Source organism: Xenopus tropicalis, chromosome 7 (genome assembly GCF_000004195.4).
Source record: "Xenopus tropicalis strain Nigerian chromosome 7, UCB_Xtro_10.0, whole genome shotgun sequence".
In the NCBI taxonomy this organism is placed as follows: domain Eukaryota; kingdom Metazoa; phylum Chordata; class Amphibia; order Anura; family Pipidae; genus Xenopus; species Xenopus tropicalis.
The window spans coordinates 61,172,766-61,178,709 of NC_030683.2; the positions used below are offsets into that span (position 1 = coordinate 61,172,766).

General features: G+C 39.6%; 1 long non-coding RNA gene across 1 annotated transcript; it reads right to left on the reverse strand.

The window, feature by feature from the left end:
* Positions 1 to 1,380: 1,380 nt before the first annotated feature.
* On the reverse strand, positions 1,381 to 5,510 carry LOC105948005. The gene is made up of 2 exons (XR_001171412.3): positions 5,316 to 5,510; positions 1,381 to 1,545 (listed from the first exon to the last, which is right to left on the reverse strand). It is a non-coding gene; the product is annotated as an uncharacterized LOC105948005 (long non-coding RNA).
* Positions 5,511 to 5,944: the final 434 nt, after the last annotated feature.

The following is a 5,944-nucleotide window of genomic DNA, read 5'->3' on the forward strand; positions in this document are numbered from 1 at the left end:
TGCGGAAAATGTCTAGCGACCGCTTCGGACAGTGGAAAAAAGTTTGCAAATTTTATTGTTTGTACAGTATATGTAATACAATTTCTTAAAGGGAAATTATACCCTTAAATATATTACATAAACAAGGTTATATGTAAAACCCTGCTTCATCTAAATAAACCATTTTCATACACTTTTTTTTAGTAGTAGTAGTACTATTGGGTACTCCTAAATAGAATATTGCCATTTTAAGAATTAAGGGTCACTTCCTGGGATCCTAGGATTCAAAATGCACACAAACAAGCCATGGCACACATACATGCTAGGCAACATCAGCCAATTAATGGAGTTCTGCCTTTTGCTTCCACACTACTTACTGTTACAGTTAGAGCTGCATTATTTCTGGTCATGTTTTCTCTTGTCCTTATTAAAGCATAGAACTCACAATAAAATTTATATTTTCTTTTATCAGAAAAGGACAGCATGCCAACAAAATGCCTGTTACAAAGTACCAACTTTCACAGCTTAGCACGTGATATGGAGAGAGAGAAAGCAGAACAAGCAGGGAACATCTGCAAATCTTTAATAGGAAATTTCTTTCTGGATGAACCACAAAGAAGACTGAAAGACTTAAGAATTGGTATAGCTGACTGCAAAGAAACAGTGATAAAGTTGGTGAAACCTGAATCACCAGGGGAGGATAAGAGTGCATTTACAGAGATATGTAAACAAAGAAACACTTTAGCTATAGGTAAAGAGGACCAAACCTTAGGAATTAGTGCTTTCTCACCGGTGCCTGACAGATTTGGATATAAGAAAAAGTCACTTAGTAGTTCGTGTAAAAGCTCCGAAGGGGAATATATGAATTTATATAATTCTGTGGATAATTTAGCTGTGGAAACACACTGCAATACTAGTTTCTTCACTAGCTGCAATTTCTGTTCCTATAAACCTCCAGTGAATTCCTCCGCTACAGAAACTCAACCTAACTCCAGGGAAGCTTCACAGTTGCTTCCACCTAGCTTTACTCCCTTAGGGGCTACGGCTCAGAACTTGTGTGCAAAGTGCAAGTTATCTTTTAGAATGACCTCTGACCTTGTACTCCACATGAGGTCACACCACAAGAAGGAAATAGCAGGCGAGCCACCACACAAGAGAAGGAGAGAGTTGCAGCTCTCCTGCCCTGTCTGTTATGCCTATTTCAAAGAACGTCACCACCTTTCTCGTCATATGACTTCTCATTGCTGAGTTAATCACTTTTATCTGTAGCATCCTGTTTAGGTTTTTAGAACTTAGGCAGAAAGAATACTTTCTCATTTCATACTCATTTCAAGGGCACCCTGTACTGAAACTTAATGTAGGGGAACCCTCTAGTGCAGTGTAATGAATTTACTTTCACAATTTACATTAATAATTATTTTTTATTAGTTTCCATGATATTAGCAGCCAAACACTGTTAATATAATAATATGTATCATAAGCAACACCTGCTGTTCTGTTCAGGTTGCAGGCTGGACAGAACTTCGAGAAGTTCGAAAGCATCTTCTGATTCTTCTCTGCTAAATTCTATCAGTGTGATAGGAGTGAGAAAAACAGAGAAAGTGAAAAAAACATATTGATAACTTTTTAAAACACTGCTTTATATAAATAAAGCCCTTTTGTGAAAATTATATTTTTCTAATATGTTCCATACTAGCACTTTCTCAAAAGCAAAAGACAAAATACATCACTTACAGAGGACACTAGCCAATAGAAGAAAAGGGTAAACTAGTCAAGATATCTGAAAGGGAAAAGAAAGAAGTGTTTGCAGGAATCTATGACCTGCAAACAGCATTTGTTCTAGGGATAGGATTGCCACCTAGCAACAGCTAATGGGTTTTGTGGCAGCCTCCCGAAGATACGCTGGAAAATTTTATTTAACCACTCTGCTTTCCCCTTCTGACATGCTTGTGTCTTTAATATGTGGGAGCAAGCACGGGTCTGCTCAGAGCTTATTGGACAGTATAGAGCAGGAAGGGGTGTAGCTGAACGGGGAAGTTAGATATTTTTACCGGGAGTCTGCTGGATGATAATTCAAATATTTCTTTTTGGTGTAAGCCAAGAGAGATATGAAGAAGAAGAATTTACTAGGTAATCACAACTGCTGGGAATTCTGGAAAGAATTGCATGGTGTACTTTAAGGGTGGGACACGGGTGGGTGCTGTTGCTAGGTGGCAATCCTATCCCTATAACAAATGCTGTTTGCAATGCTGTTTGTCATAGATTCCTGGAAACACTTCTTTGTTCTATGGGAGATTGCCACCTAGCAACAGCTAATGGAAGAGTAGCCCACACCTAGAAGTTACATTTATGAATGCCCCTTATGTCATGGTGTTTAGAAAGGTTCTGGAAGAAACCATGAGGGTACGTTCATTATAATAGAAAGGTAGAGACATCTTGGAGCAGCCTTTGTTGTTGTGGATCCTCCAAAGGTATGTCTCTCACACGTTGTTGCAGAAAAAGGCTTTAACTGCCAACGACGTGTCTCACGTTGTTTGGCAGTTAAAGATTCTCTCTGCAGAAGCAGCATGTGCTAGAGTTTCTAGCGATGACAGCCCCCTGTGTGCAAAAGCTGACTTGGCAGGCGAAAAAACCATATGCGCTATTTTCATTTTGGGGTCTGTACATACCACAGACTTTGGTATATCTATGCATATTGGGCATCAAACTGTTCAGTTGAGCTTGCATTCCTATTTGGGGTGATTTGTGTTAGGCGATTTTCTGAAATGTCATAAAAACCACTAACTTTAGGAAAGCTTTGCAGATTGGTACTTTGGTGTAGAAAGGACTCTTTACCCTTGTTGGATTTGTCAGAATGTGTACTTTCCAAAACAATATGGTTTTCTGGGGGTCTCTGTATAGAGGGTCTTACGGCACATAATGCGCTGTCAGGGGGCTCTGTATGCAAAAGCTGAGTTGTCAGGCGAGAAATCCATATGCGCTTTTTTCATTTTGGGGTCAGTACATACCACAGACTCTGGTATATCTATGCAAATTGGGCATCAACCTGTTCAGTAGACCTTAGGTGTTTTTATTTGGGGTGATTTCCCTCTGTATGCAAGAAATTGTGTGAGATAAATGCGGCAAATTGCAACATTTTTAGGCAATTTTCTGAAATGTCATAGAATTTGGCGAACAGGAAAGCTTTACGGCTTGGTACTTTGAAGTAAAAAAAAATGTGTACCCATTACAGATTTGGGTGAATGTGTACTTTCCAAAAATATATGGCTTTCTGGGGTGAGTGTACCTTTTTTGTAGCATTATCCCACATAAAGGATGTAAATGTGTTGATTTTGCAGGATCTGAAATGACAGATCATATGGGGATATGTTCACTTTGGGACCCCTACATGCCACATACTTGGGTAAACTTATACATATTGGGCATCAAACTGTTCAGTGGACCCCTGGCGTTCAAATTTAGGGTGTTTCATCTTGGTACCTAATGCTATGTGGGAGATAAGATGCTGCAAAGTGGAAGCTTTGAGGGGATTTTTGGAAATGTCATCAAAATTGCTACATTTAGAAAAGCTTTGCGGCTTGGTACTTTGGAGTAGAAAGACATGGGTACCCATTTTAGATTTGGGAGAATGTGTACTCTCCAAAAATGTATGGCTTTCTGGGGTGAGTGTACTTTATACTAGCTTTATTCCACACATAATGATGTAAATATTTTGATTTTGCAGGAGCTGAACTGACAGAAATGATTCACTGACAGAAACTGTTCAGTGGACCCCTGGCGTTCATATTTAGGGTGTTTTATTTGGTTACTTTATGACCTATAGGAGATAAGATACTATAGACTGGAAGCTTTGAAGCGATTTTTTAAAAAATTTCACAAATTTTGATAAAAACCATTAACTTTAAGAAAGCATTGCGACTTGATAATTTGGAGTAGACAGACAATTGTGCCTATTCTGGATTCCCCAGAATCTGTTCTTTCCAGAAGTGTTCTGGGATAAACCTTCTGTTAGTGGAATTTTTGGCCTTGAAATCTAAAGTATGCAGCTTTCCGAAGCAGTGCTTTGGAAATTTCGTAGTGTATTGCTGGTAGTTTTTGACCTATACAAGTAAGAAATCTTCTTAAAACTTAATAGGATATTGGCGCGTTCAGGAGACATGGGACTTTCCAAATCAGTTGTATTTTTGTGCATACAATAATTTTATTATTGTATGTGTGTTTATATTCTGGAAAATATGATTTTTTAAAAAATTTTTTAGACATTTAGAAGCCTATATCTTGTTACAGAATTGGAATTACACCAACAGTCTACCATATTTTGAATGCTTAGGTTGTCCTGAAAAAAACAATATATTGTTTTCCTGGGTAAACTAAAAGTCCCCCAGAGGAAAGGCCCCTAAAGTGCAACATGTTCAAAAACTGTCTGGCAGTAGAAGTTCCGCTTTGACCAAAACGGCTGGCAGTGAAAGGGTTAAAAACCTGCAATCAATAATAACAAGGTTTGTATGGGCCAGTAAACCCCTGAGAATTCAATACAAACAACTAATCCTCCCTAAAGAAATTGGGGACCTAACTCTCCCAGATGCCCATCTCTACTTTGCAGCTATCCCATATAAAAAGTTGGGCCTCAATGGCAGGCGAGAAAACATGGGTTGATTTGGAGCAAATGAGCTCCGAAGCACCCCTCTCAAATTATTTATAGTCCAACTTACTTCTAATAACAAAAGCAATAAAAAAACATCCTCTGACAGGACCAACTTTTAGATGGCGGTGTCAGGGAAACGCCACTCACAGACGCGCCTGACACCGGGACAGGGAACAAGGGGTTACACGCAGTCACCCTTTCACACAGGTTAGACTAACCTCAAGCACCCCCAAACCAACCACTGCCCCAAATACAACTATTCGCTGCCACCATCTATCATTAACAGGCGATAGAAACCTAATTACACAAATGTATCACACACAAACTTTCTTACTGCAGTTAGGGTTAGTTCTCACTAATTTAACAGCACACTAGCAGCCACAGGGTTAAATTTACAGTCAAACCCACCCCCCTGCTAGCAGCCCACTAGTTAATTAGCATCTACACAGAATCTGCCCTCTACCCAATACACATACACACACCAAACAGTTAATACACCTAGGCCTGAGCAGTCATACGAGGTACATGGGAATTGATATAGATCCAAAGGACAGAATTTATTAAATTTTATATTTAATATTACCAGGGTAAACAGTGCATTAAAAAGTTGTTACAAAAGAGACATATACAGGCAAAACAGTAAATAAAATAAAAGGGAATAAAAACACAGAGAAAACCCTAAGTACATTACCGAGTGATCTGTTGTGTCCTCTGAGGCAAGAGTTTGAAAGGCCTGAGCCCATCCCCCAACATAAGTTGCATAAGTTGAGGCCTCCAGAATGAGCTATCAGTACCTGGGTGTGTACCCTTTTTATCCTTCCTGCTGGGCCCCTCCCTCATTACCGTATGCATGAGGAGGGAGTGCCCAGGAACTTGTCACACGACCCCCCCCCCAGGTTACAAAGTTCACGCCCCCCATCCAATAAGAAAGGTGAGGGCGGGTCACCATTTGCTAACTGGCTGTTCTGTTGACCTTTTTATTTTCCAGCTATCCTTAAATACTTATGGGTGTTCACCAGAATTATAGAACCATGTGCATTATATGGGAAATGGAATTCTCTTTTCATAGACACCAAACACTCCCGGCCTAACGCATATTATTCTGGTTTTATCAGAATATTGGATGATCCCGCGAGGGATCATCATAACACGGGAGTGTTTGTAGTCTGTGGTACAAGCTAATGACTGGGTGCCATGATTTTTATCTTTAGTAAAAGATAATTTTTCTATGGGCCCAGAGAAATATTAGCTAAGTATCTGCTGAGAAGAGACAGACCCCCCCCCCACTGTAGCACAGGTATGATAATTTGGTTACCCTTG